Genomic DNA, 13,354 nt, shown 5'->3' with positions numbered 1-13,354 from the left:
ATCAACGAGTATTAGGGACCGCCGTAGAAGAAGAGGAAGACCACTGAGCCTCCATCATCAGCATTAGAGCCCTCAACACCCCCTGCACCTTCAGCACCTACACTCTGACCTCAGACACCATATGAGCTGTGTCGGGAGATTCTTCAGGCTGTCCACCGCTATGAGCGCCATAACGCTCGCCGCTTTCAGTGGATTGTAGCAAAGTTTGAGGGTAGAGACCCTGGGCCACCTCCTCCGGACATACCAGAGGCTGAGTCTGAGGCTGAGATCGAGGAGCCAGCAGTAGAGCAGTTAGCAGCTGAAGCTGGACAGCCTGTCGAGCCCACTGAGCAGAGAGCCGAAGAGAGGGCGGAGCAGCCTATAGTTGAGGAGCCAGTGGTTGAGAGAGCAGAGCCGGCAGCTGTAGCCGAGCAGAGAGTGGAGACCACCATTCCAGAGCATTCCCGAGCTATCATATGGTTATCAGCATCACCACCACCCACCACCATCAGATGATGGAGCATCTCACAGTTGAGCACCCCCAGTTCGATTTTTGGTACGGAGGACCGTGCATGATTTAAGTGTGGGGGAGGATCTACGATTTTTGGGTGTAAACATTCTCTCTTGAACACTTTTTATTTAGTTTATTTCAGTTTTATTATGCTTTTGTAGATATTTACAGCACTTTACTTTTTGCTACATATTAGTACTTTGATTTATATATATTAGTTGTTTCTAGTATCTTTAACATTGCACTTTCATTTTGGTATATATTTATATATTGTATTTTATATTTCTTGGTATATATTATAGATTTTGGTTGGGAATGGATGATGTGAATAACATAGGCCTAGTTCATTTTGATCTTAATTGTTCATGATAAATTTTGCTTGTTGAAAATTAGGAAGAGAACTAGAAAAAAAATTTTGAAAATTTTGCATCCGTCACAACATCATACATACATATAAGAAATAATTTTGGTGAAAAACAACAAAATTTTCCAAGAATTTTGCTAAAGGGCATCCTATTGAATTGATTTGGAAAATTATTTTTACACTTGCTTGAATGATTTTTTTGGAACACAGAAGAGTAAAGAACAAATACCTTGTGAGTTTTGAGCTCGAATGAGTGGTTACACATTTTAACCACTAATTTTGTTCATTGTGTGTTATATCTCTTCTATGATTGTAGTCTTGGTTTTGCTTGATTCTTTATTTCCAATGATTGATGTTTTGAATTGCATTTAGCATGATTGAGACCATCTTTGCATAACTCACTCACCCATATGGCCTACCCTTTGCATCTATCATTGTTAACCCCTTTGAGCCTTATTGACCCCATTGTTTGTAATATCACCACATTACAACCTTAAGCGGAAAACCATGAATTTATCTTGGATTGTATCCTTGATTAGCTTAGGTTGAGGAGTGTGTGTCATTTAAGTGTGGGAAAAATGTTGGAAAACATTCGTAGTGAATGAAAATGTTTGTTTTGGGTATTTCATTGAAAATTTTGAAAAATAGGTGCATTCATGTACGAACTATTAAACCATATGCATTTATCTTTACTTATATATATATATATATATATATATATATATATATATATATATATATATATATATATATATATATATATATATCCAAAAGGGGACAAAAGTTACCCCAAAGAAAAAGAAATGAATAAGGAATGCATATGTGATGTAAATGAAAGAACATACATGAATGTGTATAAAAAGTGAGAATAGGAAGGTTAGGTTGCATATTCTTATCATTGGATTGAGAAAGGTTAAGTTGGATACTTAAACTAATCAAGGATTCAATCAATTTAGTCTACTTAACCATATCTATCCCACCTTGACCCTAACCCCGTTATAACCCTATGAAGTCCTCATGATAATTGTATTCATGCATCCATGGTTGTTGATTGTTAGATGAAAAGCAAATCCCTAGAAAGCATGATTAGAAGAGACTTGAGTGAATTGACCCTAGACACCGAGTGATTAGAGTGTATACACATCTAGTGAGGGTTCAATTACTCAATTCTATGTTTCCACACTTCTTATAAGGAATGCATATGTGATGTAAATGAAAGAACATACATGAATGTGTATAAAAAGTGAGAATAGGAAGGTTAGGTTGCATATTCTTATCATTGGATTGAGAAAGGTTAAGTTGGATACTTAAACTAATCAAGGATTCAATCAATTTAGTCTACTTAACCATATCTATCCCACCTTGACCCTAACCCCGTTATAACCCTATGAAGTCCTCATGATAATTGTATTCATGCATCCATGGTTGTTGATTGTTAGATGAAAAGCAAATCCCTAGAAAGCATGATTAGAAGAGACTTGAGTGAATTGACCCTAGACACCGAGTGATTAGAGTGTATACACATCTAGTGAGGGTTCAATTACTCAATTCTATGTTTCCATACTTCTTATTATGTATTCTTGCAAGTTACTGCATTTTGATATCTTGAATTGATTTTATAGACTTTGGTTGCATTGAGTTAATTCTTTGCTTGGCCCTATTTGTCTATATATTTGCTTGAAAATTTGATTGTTTGTTTTCACCAATTCCATAGGATACATAGATAGATATATATAGATAGTATATAGTATACTTGCATGCATATAGATAGTTGCATTTAATAAGTTGATTACCCCTCCTGATTGTTTTCCTTGTTGGTTTAGCATGAGGACATGCTATTGTTTAAGTATGGGGAATTGAAGAGTCCATATTTGATGGTATATTTTGACTCAATTTGGATGAATTTCATCACATAAATTCATACTTAAGCACCAAAATAGCATACTTTTGTGTTTGATCCCTAATTTGGACTTAAATGTGAAAACATGTGTTTTTGTGCTTAAATTAGTGATTTTAATTCCACTTTCATGCCATTCGATGCCGTGATATATTTTGTGAGTAATTTCAGGTCATTTTGGCAAGATTGGTTAGGCAAAAGTGGAAAAAAGCATGTACAAGGGAGAATACATGAAGAAAACAAAGAAAAGCACACACAGACAAGTTTGCGTGCGCACCCGTCCTCCGGCAGATCCCGGATTGTCTCTCAGGAGATGGTCTCCGTTGGGGGTGCGGGTCTTGTTTTGCCTAATCCAGTGGTCGCTGGGCTCGAGGAAAAGGTGGTCATGGTCTCGGCTGCTAAGGCGGCCCAGAAACAAAAAAGGCCGGTGGAAGGTAGTAGTGGGGAGAATCTGGAGGAAGAGGGCCTGATCCCGTCGGTGATGGATCAGAGTTTTGATGCTCTGGCCTGTATCGATCAGTACCTTCTCCAAGGTACTGAGGAGTATTTTCATGATTGTGATGTTGTTGGTCAAGCAAGGTCGGCGTATCGAGCCCTTCTCCGTACTGCTATGATCGTCCACAAGGTAGTGCCGATGTTGTCTCAGGTAGGTCTTTTGGACGGTAAGTTCCACCAATCTCAGGCAGAGGTTGGGAAACTGAAGGGGGAGTTGGAGGTGATGGAGACGGCTTGACTGAAGTCAGGAGAAGGATGCTAACGATGCTGGTGCCGAGATTCTCCGTCTTTCCAAGGTCAACATTTCCCTCCTCACTCAGCTTGTTAGCAAATGCAAACGCTCCTCTGACGCTGAGTCCAAGGCTGCTGTGTTACTGTCCAAAGCAGAGGCTCTGAGGGCCGAGGTGGCAAAATTAAAGAAGGAAAATGGGGAGCTATTGGAAGATGTCAAGGGTGCGATCTCGGCTGCCAAGGAGAAGTTACGGGCCCAAGCCCTGGTCCTTGCTCTAGATGTGGACGTCTCCATGATGGGGGCCTTCAAGACCGTCAAAGATGGCCAGATTATGGATTTAGAGTGAACATTTCTTTTGTACTGTTTTTAAGTTTATGGGCAATTTTGTCAGCATAACAATATAATTTTGTTAGCCGTTTGATGACTTTTCTTGTTTTTTACTTTGTTTGTCGTAAATATCTATGGGTTCTCTTGGTGGACCGTGTAGATTTTGTTTATGTCGTGGATATCTATGTTTAGTTTTGGCCTCAGAGGTGATCGGTCCCAAGGGGTAGCCGTGTTTAGCTTGTGCCATCAGATAGGGCAGTATTTTTGGAAAAAAGAAATGATCTTTATTCAAAATTTAGGGCCTCATTAAAATTTCCCGATGTGAATAGGAAAGAGTACCTAGTAAGAGCAAATGTGAAAATACTAATAATTTAAATGGGAAAGAACAAGTAAAGTAAAACCTATCTTGAACAAACTAAATGTGATGCTTCTTCGGTACCATGGCTTGAGATGATGCTACTAGGTGTAGTAATGTCGTATGTTGGTGGCATTCCAGGATCTCGAGATCTCGGTTCCATCTATTTGTTCGAGCTTGTAGGCTCCTTTCCCGATTACTATCTTGATTTGGTAGGGACTCTCCCAGTTAGGTGCGAGCTTCCCTTCTCCCGGAGTGGGGGGCACCGATATCATTTCGTCGCAAGATGATGTCCCCTGGTCTGAAGTCCCATCGTAATATGCTGCAGTTGTACCTTAGGCTTATTCTTTGTTTTAGGACTAGCTCCCGTAGGTGCGCTATGCTCCTAATTTCATCCGTGAGGTCCCTTTCTGCTTCTTCGTCGTTTCCTCCCACAGTCCTCCGTGGGCTGGGATCTTCGACTTCTACTAGGATGATGGCCTCTAGGCCATAATTAGTCACAAGGGGGTTTCTCCAGCGAAGTTTGGGGGGGGGGGAGGTCCAACACGACCAGAGGACAGAACTGAGTTCGTCGGCCCAGAGTCTTTTGGCCTCGTCGAGCCACTTCTTGAGGCCTTTTACTCTTATCTTGTTGTCTGCTTTTACTTGCCTATTTGTCTGCGGGTGTTCTACTGAGCTGAACAGTTGGGAGGTGCTGAGTCTTTCTAAAAATTCTCTGAATCGCTTGTTCACAAATTGGATTTCATTGTCTGAGATTACGATCTCAGGGATCCCAAATCAGGTTATGATGTGTCTCTAGAAGAACTTCCAGCATTGGGTGGCCCTTTTAAAGGCCAAGGGCTCAGCTTCGACCCACTTAGTGTAGTAGTTGATGGCGACAATGAGGTACCGGAGCTACCCAGGAGCCGTGGGGAAAAGGCCGACAAGGTGAATTCCCCAAGTTCCGAAGGACCGATCTGCCGCTATAATGCTGAGCTAGTGTGGGATGGCCTGGTAAAAGTTGGCGTGGATTTGGCACTTATCGCAATTTTTGACTAGTTGAAGGGAGTCTTTAACAATTGAGGGCCAAAAATATCTTGCTGGAATAACCTTTTAGGCTAGGGTCTTCCCTCTATGTGGTGGCCGCAGCATCCCTCGTGGATTTCACGAAGGATATAGTCCATGTTGCCTGGCTCTGTACACTTGAGGAGGGGCTGTGAGAATTTGTGCTTGTATAACTGTCCCGCTGTTGTAGTGTAGTTCGCGGCTTCCCGTTTCAAGCATTTTGCTTCCTTAGGATCTTCAGGTAGTGTCTCGTTCCTGAGTTATTGTAATATTAGGGAGGTCCAAGAGTGCTGGCTCGTGATCGTTAGGCCGACCGAGCTCGTAGCTGAGACAGATAGTGCCATAACCTCTTGAATTAGTGATCGGTTTCCCGGTATCGGTTTGGTGCTTGCTAGCTTTGAGAGTAAGTCTGCCGTTGAATTTTGTTCCCTGGGAATGTGTCGGACGGTTACTCCGTTGAACTTGGCCGTCAATTCTTTTTTCTTTGGTTAAGTATTGCGGTGGCAGGGGGTCCCATGTTTGGTAGCCTCCGTTAATTTGGGAGCTGATCACCTGGGAGCCACCGTAGACTTCTAACACTCTTGCGCTGTCTTTGGCTAGTCCATCCAGGAAGGCTTCATATTCGGCTTGATTGTTGGATATTGGAAATTCGTATCGACTGGACTATTTGCTGGTGATTCCGTTCTCGTTTTCTAGTATTATTCCTACCCCTCCTGAGTTGGTGTTCAACGAGCCGTCAACATGGAATTTCCAGGTTTCTGCGAGCTCATTTTCTGGGGTTATTTTGGCTATGAAGTCTGCCATAGCCTGTGCCTTAATGGAACTTTTAGACTCGAATTTGATATGATATTGTGATAGTTTGACGGAGCATATGAGCATCCTTCCTGCAAGGTCCGACTTCTGAAGCACTTGTCTAACCACCTGGTCGGTTCGGACCATAATGTGGTGGGCCTGGAAGTATTATCGAAGGCGTCGGGAGGCCGTGAGCAGTGTGAAGATAAATAAATTAACAATTAGAAGAATGAAAAGCATATATTGATGTGTTATTTAAAACACAAGTCCTGTCTCAGCATATTTCCTCCTCTGCTTCACTTCATCTTCATATGTTATTTCATTATAATTTGTGTTAGTTTTGTTGAATTTCTGTGTTGATTTTACAAAATTTCTATAATGTTTTCACAAAATGTTTATATTAATTCTAAATTTTTGTTGTGTTGGGTTGAATTTTTTTTTTAAAAATAACCTTTTTGGAACTTAAAAACTTAGTCACACAAATTTGTTTACCTGAACATATAAATGGTTGAAAATGAAGGAGCCACTTTGTTCTCTCAAATTTTAAGCTTACCTTCTGAAAAGCATATAGATCTTACATTGTCACGTACAGAAAAATTTGATTAGCGAATGATAAAAAAGGATAGAAACAAGAACATAAATATACACTCAAATTATAAAACATGCTCAGAATAAGTGTCAATCACAATGATAACTCATCGTATTCTTCAAGTTCCCGTGAATCTTGTAATTGGTAACATAAAGGACCATGAGACTTGCTGTAATGTCAACCAACTTCCTTAGCAATCCATCTCCCAAAAAGACAAAAATCCATAAAGGTAGATTATAGCCATTTTAATTATTTTAGCTGGGAATTTCTTGGTAGAATCAAAGATTGGATATCATTCTAGTAACCCTCGTGAATATTTTCCAGAATTTGGCAAAACAATGAAGTTCTAGAGATAATTTGGGAATTGAACAGTATTTTCATAATTCGTATTCCACAATTGCACAAACATTGAAAGGGGGTGTGGTAGCTGAGTAGAATAAAACCACTAGCATAACAAACAAATCTGTTTACTCAATTAATTAAGTTAAAATTGTATAAGATAGTTGATAAACTCCATGTTTTTTAACATAATTTAAAAGGAAAAGTATAAAGAGCCAAGTGTCTACCAGCCAAGAATTGAACAACTCAATTAATAATGATTAATTTTAAATTATTTTTTCAAATTCAAAATTTGATTAATTGACATTAATGGCATTTTTGAATCAAAACATACCGTAATTTATTTTCACTTCCACTCACCATTCACCACAAAAAACCACAAATCCTAATCCCTCTTCCCAATGCCCCATGCTGCCGCGGTTTCGTCTTCGCGCCTCTAGCGTTGCCGCAGCACCGTCCTCGAACGCCATTGCTGGTCGTCCTTGCATCCTTCTTTGCCACCTCATTTGCCGTTCGCACAGGAAAGACAACCACCATCACGCTTCTACTTCACCCTCCTCGCGTCCCATCGCGACTAACCATCGCTCGCCCGACGCACCCTTGCAGCTCGCGACTCCCCATCGCTTATTGTTGGCCGGATCCCCTCTTGGTTTCCTAGCATTATTGAATTCAAAATAATAAAATGGAGTTTATCAGTTACATATCTGGTCTATTCGCTCTCCTTACTTTTAGTTATATCTCTATTTGGTCATATCTCTTCTAATTACTAACTTTTTTCAAATTGTTTTTTAGGTTATATTTTTTGATCCGTAAGTTTTGGGATCAAAATCAAAATCATCCCTAACCTTTTTTTTTTCAATTCAAAATGGTCCTCAACAATAAAATTATTTTTAAAATCATCCTTTTGAGCATTTTACCCTTATCTCACTGATGAGCAGATATTTTATACGCTTTTTGACATTATTTTCATATAGTTTTTAGTAGTTTTTGTTTAGTTTTTATTGAGTTTTTATAGGTTTTAGTGATAAATTCACCTTTTCGGATTCTACTATGATTTTTTGTATTTTTGGACAATTTCAGGTATTTTCTGTTTAAAATTGAGGAGCTGGAGCAAAAGTCTGATTCAGAGACAGAGAAAGCACTGCAGATGCTGTCCGGATCTAACCTGCCATCATTCGGAAGAGTTTTTCTAGAGCTATAGAAGTTCAAATTGAGCGCTCTCAAAAGCTATGGAAAGCTGACTTCCAGATCTTTCCAACAATATATAATAATCCATACTTTGCTTCAGATTAGAAGGTGCAAAACTGGCGTCCAACACCAGCTACCTGCCCCCTTCCTTGTGTCCAGCGCCCAAAGAGGACCCCCTAGCTGGCGTTCCACACCCAAGAGACCTCATAGCACGTGGATCTCATCAAAGCTCAGGCCAAACACTCACTAAGTGGGCCCTAGAAGTAGATTTTAGCACTAAATAGACTATTTTACCCTTACTAGTCATCTGTTTAGTATTTAAGGGATTTTATTTATGTAATTCGGAGTTTTTCAGACACTTTTAGTCATCATATATGTTTCATCATTTTTTTACTTCATTATGAGTCTCTAAACCTCCTAGGTTGAGGGGAGGAGTCCTGTTGAGTCCTATGAATTAAAAAAAGTATTACTGTTTCTTCTTCGATCTGTGTTTGATCTATCTCTAAGATGTATATCCGATCTTTATCGTGGAGAGTAGGATGATCTAAAAAATAAGCTCTGTTCATCACATTAAGACCAGCGTCCCTGACAAACACCTCCGTCTACTTGGGTTCGAAGGAAAGCACGAGCCAACAGCTATGTTTATACATCTCTCAGACGGTTAATCCACGACTTCGTTGGGGACTTCTCGAGACACCAGTTCAACCGATTTCTGGGGAGATTAGGGTCTCCATGGTATATTCTAAAATTCAAAGAAGCAGCTTTCTCTGATTCGGAAGATTCGACCTTGTCTGTGGCATTTTGAGTAGGATCGCCAAGAGAATGACTTGCTAAGAGCTTCACCATCCATCAGATTGAATGACAACGAGCAATGGTGTTTGACCTGTAGCAGAGGAGATCAGTGACCACGGGCAATGGCTTTGATCACTTACAGCCTGCCATTGAAGAAGATCATTCACAAGTAAGGAAGACAGTAATACCAGAGTTCATTCAAAAAGACAAAGCAACTCCGACTCTCAACTCTATTCCTATCAGCATTTTCTATCTCTTTTTCTTTATTCAGCATTAAATAGTTTCTCTTGATGAATGAAAACCAACAACCTTCTGATTCTGCCTGACTAAGACCTGCAAGACAACCATTGCTCGCTTCAAGCCACAATCCTCATGGGATCGACCCTGACTCGCTCAGGTATTACTTGGACGACCCAGTGCACTTGCTGGTACTGCTATTGTATGAACAGTGTGGGGCTTGCGTACACATGCACCAAGTTAGGGGATGACTATGTCATCCTTGGAATACCTTTCCTAGCCACAGCTAATGCTGTCATTGATGTGGCTAAGGGAGAACTAACCCTAAAGTAAAGGGAGGATCACATCTTATTCAAGATGCCTCATCCTAATTCTCCCTCTAAAAGACAGATAACAGTGCAACACCTAGTGTGTCAACCCTCTTTTTCTGTGCAGAGCTCTGCAGAGCCCCTAGACATCAATTCTAAGTTTGGTGTTGGGCAGCCCTCAACAAGCTCTAAGCACAAAAGTACTAAAAAGAAAGTACCTAAGGGCTGGAGGGACTAGAAAGTCTCAACTGAAGGCCTCTCACCTGGCATGAGAGTTATCTTCACTAAGAATCTAGTCCTACCACATACAGTGAACTGTGTCCTATCTCTAGAGCATGTAGAGCTCATTCATGAGAGGATAGGAAGAAAATTCACTAAAAGGGGCGAACATCTGAGCCCTTATTCTCATGTAGAGCCCTTATTCAACCTTATGTATTTTATTTTCATTTTGTTTCAGTCTTAGAGTCATGATCATGTGCATCAGTCTAGAGATAGAATTTATAGCAGTGAAAACAGAACACTCCGAAAAGAGTGTTAAAGTTGAACGCCAGTAAGGAAGTCCTCACTGGGTGTTCAATGCCCCAAGAGGAAAGCATTGCTGGCGTTGAACACCGGCCAGGGAGCAGCCCCTGGGCGTTCAAATGCCAGTGCAGAGAAGCAGAGAATATGGAATTCCCTAGCCTCCCAAGAACTGTGGGTCCCATAGAATCTTTCACCCACCCCCACCTACTTACACACTTCCCCATAAACCCTAGCCCAATCACATCCACACCATTTTTCCAAACCATCGTCATAACTCCCACCTACCCCCACCCAGTTCAAAAATCAAATTTCCCACCCAAACCCACCCTATGGCTGAAACCTAACCCTCTCACTCCTATAAATACCCCTCTCCGTTCCCCTTTCTACACACACCTCTCATACATTATCCACCCCACAAGGCCGAGCCCTCTCTCTCCCTTTCCCCCTCTCTATTTTCTTCTTCTTCTACTCCATTCTTCTATTTTTGCTCGAGGACGAGAAAGTTTTAAGTTTGGTATTAGAAAAGCATAGATTTTTTTTCTTTCCATTACTATTCATGGCACCCAAGGTTGGAGACTCCTCTAAGAAGAGGAAAGAAAAGGCAGTAGCCAATCCCTCTGAATCTTGGGAGATAGAGAGATTCATCACCAAAGATCACCAAGACCACTTCTATGAAGTAGTGGCTGAGAAGAAAGTGATCACTGAGGCCCCTTTCATGCTCAAGAAGAATGAGTATCCGAAAATTCGAAGAGAGATCCGGAGAAGAGGTTGGGAAGTCCTAACCAATCCTATCCAGGAGTTTGGGATTCTCATCCAAGGAATTGGATCACCATGGTCCGAGGAAGAATCTTAGATTTCAGCCCGGAAAGTGTGAGGTTGGTGTTCAACTTGCCTCTATTGCAAGGAGACCTTCATCCTTACACTAGGAGAGTCAACCATGATTAGAGATTAGATCAAGTGCTCTCAGATATCTGTGTAGATGGCGCACAGTGGAAAAATGATTCCCAAGGTAAGCCCATTCAGTTAAGAAGGGTTGATCTTAAGCCCATAGCTAGAAGATGGTTGGAGTTCATCCATAGATCCATTATCCCTACTAGCAGCCAGTCAGAAGTGACTGTTGACAGAGCCATCATGATTCATTGCATCATGATTGAAACTGAGGTGGAAGTTCATGAGGTAATTCCTCAATAACTATACAAGGCAGCTGAGAAGCCTCACACCAATGCCAGGTTGGCATTCCCACACCTCATCTGTCACCAATGCAATTCAGCTGGAATTGTCATAAATGGAGATGTCTCCATTGGGGAGGATAAGCCCATTACTAAGAAGCGAATGGAGCAAACTAGAGAGAATTCATAAGAGCCTGTGCAACCGCCTTAGTATGAGATCCCTGAGATGCCTCAAGGGTTGTATTTTCCTCTCCAAAGCTATTGTGATCAATGGCAAACTTCTCTTGGAGAATTGAGCACTAACATGGAGCAATTGAGGATGGAGCATCAAGGACATGCCGCCACCCTCAATGAAATTAGAGAAGATCAAAGAGCCATAAGGGAAGACCAAAGGGCTATAAGGGAAGAGCAACAAAGGCAAAGGGATGGCATAGAAGAGATCAAGCAGCACATTGGATCCTCAAGGAGGAGCACCAGGCGCCACCATTAAAGGTGGATTCGTTCTATTTACACCCCTTTCCTGTTATTTTTCTATTTTTTGTCTGTTTATTTATCTGTTCTCTTAGAAATTTATTGTATCTTAATTTTCTTTCCTATCCTACTATGTTTTTAGTTGCTTGGGGACAAGCAACGATTTAAGTTTGGTGTTGTGATGAGCAGATATTTTATATGCTTTTTGACATCATTTTCATATAGTTTTTAGTAGTTTTTGTTTAGTTTTTATTGAGTTTTTATAGGTTTTAGTGTTAAATTCATATTTTTGGATTCTACTATGATTTTTTGTGTTTTTGCACAATTTCAACTATTTTCTGCCTGAAATTGAGGAGCTGGAGGAAAAGTCTGATTTAGAGACAGAGAAAGCACTGCAGATGCTGTCCGGATCTGACTGGCCTGCATTCAGAAGAACTTTTCTGGAGCTACAGAAGTCCAAATGGAGCACTCCCAATGCCTATGGAAAGCTGACTTCCAGCGCTTTTCAGAAATATATAATAGTCCATACTTTGCTTCGGATTAGAAGGCCCAAAACTGGCATCCAACGTCAGCTACCTGCCCCCTTCCTGGCGGCCAGTGCCGAAAGAGCAGAGACCAATGTACAAACTACCAAAGAGGACCCTGACGTCGGGATTTCTACCAGTAAAGAAATTCATAGAAACGGTTGCGTTGTAGATATAGTTTCTAAACCGGCAAAAATCCCTTCGTACAAACGTGTTGGGTGTCACAAGTAACAAACCCCTTAAAAATTGTTAACCGAGTATTCAAACCTCGGGTCATCTTCTCAAGGAACTGCGAGGAAGTATGTTCTTATTATTGGCTATAAAGGTTGTAATCGGGGTTTAGAAGGTGAGAAGCAAGTAATTTAAATGACGAGTGAATTAAATGGCAAGTAAAAATAAATAGTAACTGTAAAACAACTTTTGGCAAGATAAGGGAAATTAGAAGTCCAACTTAGTTATCCTTCTCAACAATAATGAAAGTTGTATCTTAATTCCACTTGGTCAACCTTTACCAGAGCAAAGAAAAGTTAAGGGACTAATTAAATTGACCTTTGAATCCTAATTATTTCCTAAGAAAAGGTTGGGATTAATTAAGTTCAACTCAATTAGCAAGGTAACGATTATCAATTATGTTAAGTTTAATAACTGTTGAGTTACTGAATTCTAAACCAAAACCAAAAGGGGAAAAAGTAAATTGCTGAAATAATAAAAGTGTCCTTAGATGGGAAGCAATGGTAACTTAAATCAAAGAGAATAATCATAAACTGAAAATACCTCAAATTATCATTAATTCAATTAGAAATCTGTAACATGGAATAATTCGTAAATTATAATAATCAATTCAAATGTTGGAATAAATAAAAGTAAAACTAAAAGAACATGAAACCTGGATCCAGAGTTACTCTTAAAACAAGAAGAAATCCTAAATCCTAAAAGAGAGAGAGAGAGAGAAGATCTCCCTCTCAACTAAATCTAAATCATTGAAAGGTGAAAATATGCGAGCTCTCTTTGAATGGAAGCATTCCCACACTTTATAACCTCTGGTCTATGCTGTCTGTACTTGGATCTGGGCCAAAAAGGGCTTCAGAATTTGCTGGGGGCGTATTCTGTAATTTCTGGTGCGTGGCCTCTGTCACGCGTCTGCGTGGGTCACGCGGTCGCGTCATTTGGAGCTTTTCCTTGCCATGCGGTCGCGTCAGTCATGCGACCGCGTCATATG

This window comes from Arachis hypogaea, chromosome 18 (assembly GCF_003086295.3).
Source record: "Arachis hypogaea cultivar Tifrunner chromosome 18, arahy.Tifrunner.gnm2.J5K5, whole genome shotgun sequence".
NCBI classification, from domain to species: Eukaryota; Viridiplantae; Streptophyta; class Magnoliopsida; order Fabales; family Fabaceae; genus Arachis; species Arachis hypogaea.
Note: the sequence above shows the minus strand (reverse complement) of the source record.